The 12362-nt window shown below is 55.7% G+C and overlaps 1 protein-coding gene across 10 annotated transcripts in view; it reads left to right on the top strand.

Moving 5' to 3' along the window:
- IQSEC1 (IQ motif and Sec7 domain ArfGEF 1) overlaps window positions 1-12362 on the top strand; it is a 377913-nt gene that overhangs the window by 259023 nt on the left and 106528 nt on the right. Inside the window, exon 1 of one of the 10 annotated variants that reach the window (XM_025448661.3) lies at window positions 5397-5524. The exons of the other annotated variants lie outside the window; for them this stretch is intronic. The gene's annotated coding sequence lies outside the window, so the exon portion shown is untranslated. Of the gene's footprint in view, window positions 1-5396; window positions 5525-12362 lie in introns of those variants that run through there. 10 annotated transcript variants of the gene reach the window in all.

Raw genomic sequence — 12362 nt, 5'->3', positions numbered from 1 at the left:
AAAGACAAGGCCTGGCCCGCCGCCAGCGCTGGCTAGGCCTCAGGTGTGATCACCCCGGCTCTCATTCTTGCACTTCCCCTGAGCCAGATGGACAGGGAGGTGTGCCTGCCTGGAACAGAGCCACTGTGCATGGCAGCGCAGATGGAGGCAGAGCAGAGCTCTTTGCCCCCCGAGGAGGGGGTGCGTCCCCGGCTTGGCGCCAGCCCCTGCACCTGCTAAGGGGGTTCAGGGCAGGGAGCAGAAAGCTGGATCCCATGTGATCTCAGGCAAGGCTGGGTCTCGCCTGTTAAGGGGTATTAGGTAGGGCCAGGATCTTATATGGGAGGGGCTTAGAGGCAGCTGCTTGGAAGGGCTTGGAAGATGTCTATTTCGATACCACCCAAGGGCGGATCTGTGACTTCAAGGGGAGGTTTTACAAAGGGTAAGGGACTGGAAGATTTCCCTCTTTCTTCTCACCCCCATGGCTTATAAACTAAAGTTTCCCTTCCTTTCTTCCTTCTTTCCTTTCCAAAATATTTGTGACCACTTATAGGAAACACCTATGATAAATCAAATAAAACATCAGGATCAGGATCAGGATCAGCACAATATAGAAGAGAATGCCATGACCTAGGGAAAAAAAAAAAAAAAACATAGAACGGATCAGAGATAAGCAGGATCCTGAGGTCCTTTTGTTGAGGTGAAAATTGCTGAGCTTCCTGGCAACCAAAGAGAAAGGGGAAACCTAGCCCCTCTACCCACACTCCCTGTGATAGATGACTTTCAGTACAGTGGCCACAGTCATCTTTGGTGCTGGGTAAGAGTGTCTGAGACTCTGGGCCTCTGGCCTGGATAGATGGGTGGGTGGGTGAAGGTGGAAGGCATGGCAGGGAGATGCTTTGCATCTGGCTTTAGGAAAACGGGGCAGACAGTGAGGGCTGAGGCATTCTCTTGCATGCGGATGTGGCGGCTGTGGGAATAGAGAGGGGAAAGCTCACCCCAGGAGTGAGTCAGTGGCCACCTGCCCCTCCTTAGACCTCGGAATATACCTCCTTGGGTCAGCACCTCAGCCAGGCAGGCCAAGGCAGGAGGTGAGTCCCCCGGCTATGGCGAGGGTGCCGTGTGCCTTTCCCTCCACCCTCAGCTGGATTTCCCTGTGTCTCATGCTCTCCTGTGGTTTCCGGGGGTTGGCATTATGGAAACCTCAAGGGTTGTTTACAGGACGCAGGGGGCCCAGCCCTGGGAGGCCCTGCCCAGCTCTGCCAGAGGCTCACCAGGTTCCAGGGAGGAGTAGCACAGCCTCAGAGCCCGGTAGACCACGCACTCCCCGCCAGAGTTCCCTCATCGACGGAGCGGGGGTGACAGCACAGCGGATAGTTATCAGAGGCAGGGCTGTGGGGTAGAGCCTTGCGTGGCTCGCGGCAGTGCTCAGAGAGTGTTCTTTGGCCTGGTAGGCCCGACAGTGGCGATGGGCAGGCCTGCGCCTCGGGGCTGATAGGAACGCGGGCGGGACGGCCGCCTCACCCTGGAAGACAGCTCCGGGGGGTGTGGACGCCGTAATTGGCAGCGCGTTGGCCCCAAACCCCTACTTAGCACCTGTAAGTTACAGGGCTCCGCCGTGCTTCGCTAGGGAGGATGGCCCTTGGGGGAGGTCCCAGAAGACTTGCTCTGCTCTCTGGACCCCCACCCCATTTGTGGGAAGGCCGCCCGGAGGCCCAAGGTCACTCCCCAAGCCAGACGGACAGACAGACAGACAGTTGGGCAGAGCAAGCCCTCGGCGGGATCCCAGCCCCCTTTGCAGCCAGGGAAGACCTGAGTCAGCAGGTCTGCGGCCCAAGGCGGGGCTGGCGGCAGCCACAGTGACAAATTGGAGGCTTGCGATCGGACAGCACATAGTTTTCCACTTGCGTCTTCAGATTCCCCTCCGCCGGAGTCTGTCGCCCCTGGCCCAGACCAGCTTCCATCTGGAAAAGCGAGAGGTGTGTGTGGGGAGCAGGCTGCCAGCAGGCCCGCCCTGGCCCTTTGCCCCGGGGCTCGGTGACTGCCCCCCAGAGGCTGAGGGCAGGGTCTCTGGGCCCTTGGCCCGAGTCGCCGAGAGAGGACGTGACACGGTAGGCCATAGGATGTGCGTTTTGGGGCGAGTTGCCAACCCCCCCACTGGGGCTGTTTCCTTGGGTAACGTGTAACGTGAGGAGAGCTGTGCCAGCGAGGTGGTTCTTGGGAACACCACAGCCGGGTTCTGCTGGCCAGCACCCAGTGGAGCAGCTCCCTGGGACGCCTGTCCCCCCCTTCCCTCTGAGTGTCCCCGTCAGAGTGTTGGAGTCCGGAGGCCGCTGGCTTGGCAGTCAGGCCTGCTTGAGTTCGAACCCTGGTGCAGGCCCTCTGCTTGCGTAAGTGACCCCAGGGCTGTTGAGAGGTCCAGTGAGTCGAGGCCATGGGCCTGCCTGGGCAGGCTAGGTGCTGCAGAGTGGCCGTGTCTCCCAGCTCTGATCTGCCCCAGGCCTTCGTCTGTGGTATTGGTGATAATCCTCAGTCTCTGGGGCCAGGCTGGAAAATCACTTTTGCACCTGGTGTTATTTTGGGAACGAAAGACCTTTCTGTGCCTTGAGGGCCAGTGGGGCATTTGAGCTGCCTGGTGGGCAGAGGCAGCCCACTTGGGGTGCTGGTTGGGGTGGGGCAGGGGGCTCTGCTGAGCAAAGCCTCCCCCGCCCCTCCCCTGCTGGGGTGCATCTGGGGAGGAGGGCCAGAGAGCAGCTGGCAGCCAGGCTCTCGGAGCTTCCGGGGAGCTTCCTGGACAATTAGCCATCTGATGCCCCTCTGTGGGAGGCCCAGTGCACACACCTCCCGGGACAGAGAGCTTGCTGCCTCCCAGCCTGGGGGGCAGCAAGGAAATTCTGCTGCTTTGATGCAAGGAAATTTCCTTGCTTTGATGCAAGGAAATTCTTTCCCACTTGGAGCTGACAACCCTCTTCCTATGATGCCCCCCCCCACACACACACACACACAAACACACACTGGGGGGCCCGGCCCTGCTCTCTGGGCGCCCAGCCCATCTGCTTCCCTGTCCTGGGAGAGCCTATAGTGACCAGAATTCTCTGAGGCTGAGGACGGGGTCTTTCATCCCTTCCCCATTTCCTTTCCCTCTCTGGACAGGATCTGGAGCTGAGTATGAGATGGGATGGGCGCTTGTAGGCACTGAGCGACCACCTCTCCTGCGTGGACACTGCCCAAAGCATGCACATATTCTTTGGGCAGCTGCTTTACCCTTCCATACGTGGGACTTATTGCCTCAGCCCTGCAGGCCTGCCTTCCTCTGCCTCTCCTCTTTGTTCCTCGTGCCCCTCCCCATGCTGCTCTATTGCCCATCCCCGCCCCCCATCCAGTCTTTGTGTGGGGACTGGTCCTGGCACTCTGCCTGGTGCTCAGTGTCCAGCCTCACATCTAGCCCACTAATGTCCACCCTGTGAGGGCCACCATCCCACCAGACAGAGAAGGAGCCTTGGAGCCTCAAGTTAGCAGTCCCCAGACCGGGTCACTGCTGGTCACCCTTCCAGGTGAGGGCAGCAGGTGTCCTCCGAGCCCGGCAGAGAGATTGCATGAGCATCTCACTGGAAAAGTCTTCATTTAGCCAGCCAATAAATATTTGCCGGGCTTCTGCTCTGCATCAGGCCTGTGCCAGACCCTGGAGGTATGGCAAGGAGTAAAGGCAAGGGCCAGGCCTCATGGAGCCGATGATGAGGGGTGGGAGCAGAGAAGCAGTAAACAAAGCATATAGGTGGGAGTGTCTTCAGACAGAGATTACAGGCAAGAAGATAAAACTGGGAAGATGGCTAGAGGGACTGGGTTGGAGAGGGCACGTGACCTGGGGGTTCAGGAAAGGTCTCTCCTGGCTGCCCACTGGCTGCCAGCCACACAGACCAAATGGGGTCTGTTCACACGATGGAATGCTACACAACCACGAAAAAGAGTGAGGTACTGGTATTTGTGACGACACGGAGCCACTTTGGAAACATGCTGAATGAGAGAAGCGGGTCACAAAAGACCACTGAGCTTGTGGACATCCACAGTAGACAAGCCCGCATGGACAGGAGGTAGAGTAGTGTTTGCTAGTGGCTGGGTGAGGGGGGCACTGGAAGGGCTGCTTAATGCAAACGGAGTTTCTTTTGGCGGATGATGAAAATGATGAAAATCTTAGATTGTGATGTGTGCACAACTCTGAATAGATGGAAAGTGTTGTACACGCTGAATAGGTGGATTTTATAGAATATGAATTATATCTCAATAAAACTGTTTTAAGGAAAAGAAAGCAGCAAGAAAGGCCTGTCTGAAGGAGTGGCATTGAGTTGAGAGTGGCGGGAAGGAAGGAGCTTATGAAGCCTTGAGGGAGAGCATTCCAGGCAGAGGGAACAGCAGGTGCAAAGACCTGAAATGGGACCACACCTGGTGTGTTTGGGGAGCATGGAGCAGGCCCAGCAGGGGTCCAGGAGGGAAGGACTGTGCAGTTCCCAAAGTCTGGCAGTGTTGGGTCCTTGTGGGGAGTTGAGTTTACTCAGATGGGGAGAGGCGGGGCAGGGTTTCAAGCAGGATAATGACATGATGTGCTTTCTGTTTTAAAACAATCACTGGAGCTGCTGTAAGGAAATGAGACTGCGGAGAGGGAGGGGTGTGTGGGCGGGGGGGGGGGGAACGTGACACCAATCAGGAGGTAGTGGCCACTGTCTAGGAGAGACACAATGATTGATACCCAAAGGAGGCAGGCTGGCAGATGATGGCAGTGGGAATTCAGAAGGGAACAGATCACTCCCAGATGGGGATGAGGAGGCTTCCTGGAGGAGGGGCCCAGACGGGGCCTCCGGGAATGAGGGTGGGCCAGGCAGAGAGGTGGTGGTGACAGGGTTCTGGGGAGGCAGGGTGGTGGGGAGGGCAGCAGCCTTGTGGGAGTGGGGAGCTGAGTGCATGGAGGCCATAGGGCGCTGAGGTTGGAGGTCCCGCCCCTGCCACCCCAGTCTCCAATGGGCAGGGCAGGAGCTGCTTGCAGAGTAAGTAGGGCAGCGTCTCTCCGTCTCTCCGGGGCCACCTGTCACGTGCCTTTGTCCCACCTGTTCAGGCTGGGCCTTGGTGAGACCTTTCGCGCCTGGTGGCCAGAGCCCCAGGCGGGGCAGGCATGCTGACGGCAGCCTCACCAGAAACTCCAATGACCCTGAAACGCGATCGGCCACACGAGACTGGCCAGGGAGGGAGCTGTATTATTTATTGACCAGAGCTTCTGGGGCCTGCCTGCTGAGGCCACTGGGACTGGCCAGACCTTGAAGGCGCTTCCCTGGGCAGTGCGCCTCTGGGGCTTATTCAGAGGTGGGCGGGGGCCCCAGGGTGCCCACACCCTCTCCCCAGGGCGTGGTTTCCTTGATGCTGGCTGAGCAGGGAGGAAGTCAGACGTCAGGCCCTGCAGCGGGGAGGGCCCAGAGCTTGTCCCCAGGGGCCTTGGAGACAGGCAGGCAGGGCCCTGGGGCTCCAGAAGGACCTCCGCCCTCTCCCCTCTGACACTGTGAGTACCAACCACCTAGGCTGGGGGAGGGGGAGAGTCTCGGCCACCTGAGAAGCCTGGGAGGGCCTTGCTGATTGTCCGGGCAGCCTGCTGTGGCAGGGTCTTGGGGCTCTCACCAGGGCATTTGAAGTTTCTCGAAACAGACTTCTCCTCATTGGCTGGATGACACAGAGACCCTCCCCGGGCCCAAAGGACCTCAGGTGTTCCCCACCCCCGCAGCTGCCTAGTAGGGCAGCTTCAGCTGTAGGAGGGAAGTTCTTTCACTCCCCTGGGCATTTAGACCAGCCCCAGGCCCTAGTGGGGGTGGAAAGTCCAGGACCCCTTGAACACCCAGGCTGGTTGGTCCTAGGCCTGGGGCCCTCACAACCACCCTGAGAATGAACAACATCCATTTTCCAGCCAAGTAAATTGAGGCCCACGGAGGTTGCACATTTGCCAAGGACCCCTGCAGTGTAGTTGGTGCAGTTTCTTTCTTTTCCCTGCTGCTACCGCCTCACCCCACAGAGCATAAATTGTGTGCACGAGGAGGCCTGGGGCAGAAGGAGCAGAAGCTTCTTTCTGAAGTGATCCAGAGTAGAATCTTGAGGATCTGCAGATCCCCAGGGCTGGGAGGGACTTCAGAGACAGCCCTCAGGTGGATGAGCAGCTCTGGACACACAGAATGAGGGGGATTCAGTGAGCCTCTTGGGTACTGTCCCTTGGGAAATCCCCTTTAGTAAGATGGGGGGCCTGGGGCCACCTGCCTGTTGGGGAGATTCCCCTACTGCGTTCTGCTTCCCCATCTAACCTCACTACGGCCCTGGAAAGGAGAATGGCTATCACCCTTGGTTATGTAGAAAGTCAAGCATAGAGATGTTGGGATATCTGTGCGATGTCCCACAGTGGGTGTAAGTTGGGAACTGGGGCTTGAACCCAGAGGGACGCCGAGCCCCTCAGTGCATCATGGTCTCTGTGTGAGGTGGTGGCGGTGGGGAGGGGGACAGGGAAGGATGATCCCATGACTGTCCCATTACTAGGTCTCATTTTTCCCGTCTGTGGCGGGTTGGACTCCAGTGCTGAGGAGGGGGCTGTCTGCCCCACTGGCCTGCAGGAGCTGGGGTTGGGGTCAGGCCAGGCTTGGCTGCAGGACTGAGAGCTCCTAGGTTGGCCCTCTGTTCTCAGGTTGACAAAGCCTTCCTCCGACACATCGGTGGAGGCCCAGTGAGCACCCCAGTAATCCAGGGGGCCCTGGGAGGACCCCGGATGGTCAGACAGCTCAGAGCACGGGGCTCTGGCCTCCATCTTCGTGGTCTCCTGCAGCGACCTGCCCTTTGTCGGACTCCAGGGTACAAACTGGGGAGCCTGGCCAGATGGGTGCCAGCACCTGTCCTGGGGGTAGGGCGGAAAGAGCGTGACCAGGAGCCAGGACAGCTGGGCTCTGAGGCAGGCGCTTCTGCGGGCTCACCTGGGATCCAGACAAGCTCCTTCTCTCATCAGGCCGCGGGTGCTTCCCTGTGACCAGCCAGGTGGAGTCGGGAGCCCTGAAGTGATCTGTGACTCCTTGCAGAGTTTCAGGCTCATCATTCATGAATTCAATCCTTGGACAAACTTACCGAGTCCCTGCTGTGTACCAAGCCCCACCTTGTCTCTGGGGCTACAGAAGTGATAAACCAGAGCTGGAGCAACAGGAGGGGGTAGACAGCAGGGGAGGCATACCTGGTTGGGTGTGTTTTGTTTTCATAGATACTTATCCCCTATTAGGAAACAAAGCCAGCCAGCATACCAGATTCATGATTTCATAGATACCAATGCTTGGGATGAGCAAAGCTAACAAAATTAAGAAGCCAGCGGATCCGAAGTTAAATTGGGGAGCAGGCGATGGGCAGGGAGGGCTGGAGTTGTGTGCAGGCTGCGGGCCCCTGGGGCTCTACACAGAGGCAGGGCAGGCAGGGGCTGAGCTTTGCTGTCTGCCGAAGGGCAGTCCAGGGTTTGAGGAGCGATGTGGGGCTTCCACAGATGCTCCTTCCCCAGAAACTTCTGTAAGTTCCCAGACCAGCTCCACTTACAACGTGACCCTCTTCAGCTTGGCTCTGCTCAGATGAGTCTTTTACACCTGACAGTCACACTGGGCTTCTTCCGACCCTCCGAGCATGCTGCCACTGTGTAGATGTCGGAGTCCAGCAAGTCCTGGTTTGGGTCCTAGCTCTGTGCGCCTGCCCGGGTAAGTCAAGTCAAGTCACAGGCCTTCCCTGAGCCTCCAGCTGCTCGAGCATGAGAGATTGTTTCATGGCACCAGATAAACTCAGGTTAATGGGCCCTCTCCTCCTGTCCCTCCCCTGCCATCAGGGTTTTCCTGAGGCCTCTCCCTGGGGATTGAGTTGGGATGGGACACAGAGACCAGGAAACAAACTCGGGCTCTCCTGTCTCTCTGGGGGCCTGCCAGTCTCATCCTGTCAGAAGCCCCCTCCTCTGGGCTCCGAGTGAGCAGAGGTCGTGCAGGTCTCCTATCCCCATCATTAGAGCTAGAGCAACTTGGCCTTCAGAACCCCACACAGATGTGAGATTACTGCTAAGATGCAAAGGCCTGGCCAGGCATCGACAGGGTATGTGTGCGGCAACCCCCTCTCCCGCCCCGAGCTGGGGAAGGGGTCTGAGCACAGCATCTGCAGGCAGTCAGACAGGTGAGGGCAGGTAGGAGGGCCATACCACAGCCTCCACTCAGAGCCCTTTATGGGCCAGGCCAGTGTGAAGTCACTTGGGCCTTCCTCCTGAGTCTTTGAGGGATGGGTCATGAGCCCCCGTTTGAGGGATGAGCAAACCAATGCCCAGAAATCCACATCAGTGTGATTTCAGCTGCCTCTGGAAAAGAGGTAAGAGGAGTCTGGCCAGGCAGAGTGGGGTGTCCAGGCTGTAGCCAGCATGCGGGGAGCATGTTGTCAGCTGGGACTTGGACACTAAGGCCATGAGGCAGGCTTCTGGGAAGGGTCAGGCTGCTGAAGAGCGTTTAAAACCTAAACTTCGGTGTGAGCCTCAACTCTGCTACCTTCTTAGCTATTTGACCTCGGATTAGCCTCAGTTTAGCCTCAGTCTGTCAGTGAGGACCCTTCTATTTGCTGGTGACAAAAAATCCAAGTCAAACAGGCTTAAGCAGAAGGAGGGCTTCAATGGTTCATGAAACAGAAAAGTCTGGGGAGTAACTAGCTTCAGGAATGGCTGGATCCAGGGATTCGATGTATGTAATACATTTGTACTTGTCAACTCTCACCTCTGCCTTCCTCCCTACTGGCTTCATTTTGAAGCAGGGCTGCTCCATGTGGGTTCCCCAGCTCCATGCTTGGCATGTAGGGAATGCTCCCCAACAGCAACTGGTCAGCTTCAGGGGCCAGGCTGCCATGAGCAAACACATTGTCTCTGTCTTAGGGATGTCAACAGTGCCCTGGGGGAGGTGGGACAAGAACAGAGGAAGTTACCATAAAGGGTGAGCAGAGCTGAGACCATTGTGCGCTCTACAGCCCGTGAGAGATCAGAGGAGGAATGTCAGAATTCACATCTGGATGGGTTCCTCTGTCTTCCTAGAAGAGATGACAGCTAAACTAGATTTCGAAGGCAAAGGAGGAGTTGGCCTATGGCATGAAAAGTGAGGGAGCAGGAGCCGTGGGGTTCAGATTGCTTCAGGACCCACACACAGTGGGGCTGGCCATGCTGTAGAGATCTCAGTGGGGCTTAGAGGTCAGGATAGGTGGTGGGGGTTGGAGGTGGGGGCAACTGACGCTACATGTGGATGAAAGATGGTTCTGGCTTTGAGGCAGTGAGGACAGGAAAGAATGAGCACTTAGTGAGCACCTACCGTAGCACTTAGTGAGCCTGCAACTTTCCATAGGTTGCCTCCTTCCGGCTCCACGACAGACCCTGGAGGCACCTCATCCCCACTCGGCAGAGAATGGAACAAGCGCCAGAACAGAATGCCTTATCTAAATCAATCAAAGGTTTTTCTCCCACAAACTTCAAAATTTGGACTTATCAATGGGCCAGGCCCAGTGCCTCTGACTGGCCATTAAGAGGCTACTGGGATACCGCCCATGGCAGGGACATAGGGGGAAGTTACTGTGTTCAAAACAGCTGCGTGTTGAAATACCTTCCCAGCAGACTAACCACTAAGACTCCTATCACACAGGCAGCCGGAAGCACAGTAAATCTGAAACCTGGCATCTGCAACATGGGGGCACATCATAGCCAGGGGTCAGGCGGGAAATGTGAAGCCAAAGACTCCCCTGCTGAAGTAGGTATGGAAAGCCACCTGCTCGCGAGCAACCAGAGGAAACCAGCTTGGTTTGGGCTTTAAGCAGCGAATTTTTAAACCACTTCTGAGCTGTCCCTCACTTGTAGCTGAGATAAGCCAGGGAGAAGAATATGGGGTGGGAGCAGGAAGATGGAGGGCCAGACCCCAGCTCCCCATTTGGTTGCTGTAACCCCTCTGAGCCTCAGTACCCTCATCTGTAAAGCGAGGGCATGCCCTATGCAACGACATAGACATAGTTCAATAAACGTCAAGGGTCATTATCCCCAAGTAAAAGAAATAGTCTCAGTTTGACTATAACATTTTAAAAATTGCCATTTTCACAACCACAGATATAAGACAAATGAGAAATTGTCCGGTTCAGACTTTAAATCCCAACCCCCAACCCCAACCCCAACCCCGAGGGCAGGCACCTGGCCACCCAGCCCTGTGTCTGCTCATCAGGCTTCAGGTTCAAGAAATGTACTTGGTTAAAAAAAAGAAAGAAAGAAATGTACTTGGTAAGTTAAAACCAAAATTTGAACTTGTCAAATCTTACTTGATCCAAGGTATTCATTTCTTAAATGAGGTGGCGAGACCAAGCTTTTCGAAAAGAAAAAAGAAAAAACTAGTGAACTGTACCCCAGTGATACAGCTAGAGAGTGGAAGGAGGCCAGAGGTAGGTGCCATCGACATTTCGGAGTGGTAGAGGTATATGGAGAGGAGGTTTCTGGGGAAGGTGACCCCTGAGCCAGGCCTGGAGTGTGATAGGAACCGGCCAAGTAGAGAGTAGGGGAGAATTTGGGTGGAACCTGTAGGTTTAGCATCTGAGGTGTGTTTGGGGAAGAGCCATCAGTCTTGGGTGGCATGGAGTCTGGGAAGGATGAAGATCAGGGTTGAGGCCCAAATGGAAGGCAGCTGGGGCCAAGAGCCCAGAATGCTAACTCAGTGGTCACAGAGGAGCCCTCGGGGGGTTTTAAGCAGGGAGGCCGTATTAACCAGCACTCTTTCGGTTGCACCTGATAAAAACAACAAAAATAGATAGTCTCAAGCCAAAAGCTGAATTTATTGTCTTCTATTTGTGTCACAGTAAGGACTTCAGATACAGTGTGATTCAGCGACTCAAACTCTATCTCCAAATACTTTTTCTCCACATCTTTTTCTCTTTTTTTTTTCTCTCTCCTGACTTCTTTTTTAGGAAGCCTCTCTGCTGGTGGTGGCTCCAGCAGCCCCAGGTTTACGGTAGTCTTGTAGCTGCTGACGCCAACAGAAACAGTGTCAACAAAACTCCCAGAAGAGACTCTTCGGGGGTCCAGCTTGTGTCATGTGCCTATCCCTGGACCCGCCACTCCGGTGAGGGGGTGACATAGTATAGAGTTAGGGATGCAACTGGCTGACATGAACTAAATTCCCCAGAGAACATCAGGATGCCTCACCTGGAGTGAGGAGGAGGCTGGGCAGGCAGAAGCATCCAGCATTCACCACTGGGAGCTGAGAAGACCTGCCAGGCGCTGCACTAGGTGAACTGGTGTGTGGCATCCCTTTGTGTCGGCCCTGTAAGATAGTTTCTTATGATCCCTGTTTTGCAGATGAGAAAATCGAGGCTTAGTGATGTAGAGTGGCTTGCCCAAGGTCACACCATTAGCAAATGGCCTCAGACCCCAAATCTGCTGGACCCAAAAGCCCAGGTTCTTAAGCATCTGCTCCACTGCCTTGGAGGCACCAGATCCAAGTTCGAAGAGAGTGCCCTGGGAGCTTGAATGGAGGACAGAGTGGAGGGGAGAGACCAGAGGCAGAGGATGGGGCAGGATGCTGGTGCCACACAGAGGGGAAGGGAGGGGCCCTGAGAGATAGAGGTGCGGTGTGTCCCAATGCACTATCAGCCCTAGCTTTCGTTGTTTTCTTATGTAGATAAAGAACTTGATCTAATCAGCAATATGTATGTATGCATACACACAGGCACACACATAAGTGTGCTAATTATTTTGCTTCCTGGTTTCTGTTTCGGGCAATCTTAATAGGAGGATGCAAGGTTCGAGGGTCCTGGGCCTGGGGGCTGGACTTCTGCTCATGCTATGGGCACAGGAGCATTTCCTGGGGAATTTCCGGAGGAAGTGGTCAAAAGGTTGTAACCACCCATCTGGCTCAGGGCCATGGTGGGATGGGGAAACAGCCATTCCTCACTTCCCTTTTCAGCCCTAAGGCATCCCAGGCAAGAGTCCTGCCCCCCTGATGACATCACTCACATCAGAGATCATTCTGCCCACACTCTCTTTGCTCAAAGGGAAGACCGAGGCAGTGGGGCGCAGCACACCTTAACTTTGTCACCTCCATGTGGGGAAGTCTGGTAGCCTGAGTACCCAGCCTAGATGGGCTACTGCTTTGCTGTATGACCTGGGGCAAGTCACAGAGGTGCTCTGGACCTCAGTTTTCTATCTGTAGAATGGATCTGTAATTACCTTCCAGACTGAACAAATGAACAAAGCTTGGAAATGTACCTGGGCCAGAGCCTGGCAGGTGTCAGTCAACATTGGCTGTTAGTTACAGTTTGTCCCTTTGCAAAGCGAGCTCTCCTTTGTGCAG

Source organism: Canis lupus, chromosome 20 (assembly GCF_003254725.2).
Source record: "Canis lupus dingo isolate Sandy chromosome 20, ASM325472v2, whole genome shotgun sequence".
NCBI classification, from domain to species: domain Eukaryota; kingdom Metazoa; phylum Chordata; class Mammalia; order Carnivora; family Canidae; genus Canis; species Canis lupus.
Note: the sequence above shows the minus strand (reverse complement) of the source record. Positions and strands in the feature narration are given on the sequence as shown.